Consider the following 1,900-nt stretch of genomic DNA (forward strand, 5'->3'; position numbering starts at 1 on the left):
ATGACTGTCATGATATTAAGTTTTTCAGAAGTGTTTGTTTATTTGTTTGTTTTCTGCCATGTTCAGAATTGCATGCATGCTTTTATTGCTATAAAATGTGCTTTAGAAAATCATGTGTTCATAATTGCATGCATAATTTTGTAGGTGAACATACAGAAAATGCAAGATAAAACATACTTTTGATTGTATACCTCAACCAAACATGATCCTAATATAACAACTATTACACTTTTAGAGAAGATAAAGATCCAGAATTGTTCGTACCTAGAGTAACTCGCCTTCTTGATGTTGTTGTGATTTTCCTCCAGGTCTGCTGTTGTGATGGCCGAAGGAAGAGCAAGGAGGGGGAGGAGGGATGGCAGAGGAGGTTAACATCTATAAGTAGGCCATGCGGAGAATAACTGGTTAGCAGATCATGGCTGAATATAGTTGTACCATATATACCATTGTTTTCTACCATATATACCATTGTTGATGGTGCAGATATATTTCCTTTTTCCATCAAATGCACACCTGTTAATAAATTAGAAAAGATGTAAAAAATCAGAACTTACTAAAGAATTAAATTATTGTATCTGTTCTTTATCCCAGTATCAGATAATATATTCCCAATTCCATTATTTCAGCCCACTTATTTTGTGAATACAACAGAAAAGGAAATAAAAGAAACTTCCTTTTCCTACTCCCCGTGGTCGTCTGTATGTACAAGCATTATCTCTTTATTAGGAAAATCATATCTATAGATTTAATACAATCTTATTTCTCTATCCCAGACAAATGAAATATTTAATTTACTAACTCATATTAATGTATACACCGAAGGATTGCAACGGAGTACGTCTGCTAATAAATCAGAGAAGATGTAAAAGATCCAAACTTGCTTAAAACAATTTTGTTTCTTTACTATTTCTTTAAGTTACTGAATAGTTTTTATGAGGTATAAAATTTTCGCATATAAAAATACAATAGTTACAATATGCGATTTGTCTATTAAAATGTTAAAGTGGTAACGGTGAAATTATAATGAATTTTTTGTTCACTTATTTTCTCACTGAAAAATAATGCTTTGGCCTTTTATGTCACTTGTTTGGTTGACTGTATATTAACTCATTGTAGTTATCTTTTGATGTGTTGATTTGGCAGCTTTTATTATGAAGCTAAGCTTCTAGACACACATCTGATCTAGTAGTTATTTGTATGAGTTGACAAGACATTCGACATGAAGCTATTAGAATACACCCCGTTCGATTGGTATGACATATTTTCTTTTGTCTTGAACTCGTCGTGCTCCTGGTAACATGGGATTTCCTTGCTACTAATGTATCGTATTGCATATGTTTGTTTTCAGTGTAAATGTGTTCTTTGATCAACCAAACCTTGGTGAATGTGCAATCAGGGGGAGCCTTGATGCCTTCTCATGTAAGAGTAAGATCCACAAAATTTTGATAACTTGAGTCCATTACATCATGACAATAGGGTCAAGCTCCACTTTAATTTGCAGGCAAAGCATGCAGGAAATGATTGTTGGCTTTCAATAAGCTTTGAATATGAGGTACATACTTTCCATCAGCCTATGATTTACGACAACTGCTTTTCTTTTAGCGCTGATGTTGATAATTAGGCATTGATGTGTTAGTTATATATAGTTCGTATTGCCAAATATGTAGTTCATGACTTTACTGTTCTCATTGACGTGATATTTCGAGTTCTAGTTGACATATCTTGGATACAGTTATACGAAACGAGGAATTATAGGGTGCGTCGCAAAACAAATGTTTAATATATCCAAAACAACAAAAAGTATTTAAACCTATATATATACCATCCAATGCATTTTATAGTTATCCGTATTGCCAAATAGATAATTCTCAATTCAATCCCTAACAAAGCTGTAGTAGCC

General features: G+C 33.1%; 1 long non-coding RNA gene across 1 annotated transcript; it reads left to right on the forward strand.

Annotated features, from left to right (window-relative positions):
- The first annotated feature begins 294 nt into the window (after positions 1-294).
- Positions 295-1,610, forward strand: LOC123494272 (uncharacterized). Its single transcript, XR_006664844.2, has 3 exons — positions 295-381; positions 1,144-1,251; positions 1,349-1,610. It is a non-coding gene; the product is annotated as an uncharacterized lncRNA (long non-coding RNA).
- The last annotated feature ends 290 nt before the right edge of the window (positions 1,611-1,900 follow it).

This window comes from Aegilops tauschii, chromosome 6 (genome assembly GCF_002575655.3).
Source record: "Aegilops tauschii subsp. strangulata cultivar AL8/78 chromosome 6, Aet v6.0, whole genome shotgun sequence".
NCBI classification, from domain to species: Eukaryota; Viridiplantae; Streptophyta; class Magnoliopsida; order Poales; family Poaceae; genus Aegilops; species Aegilops tauschii.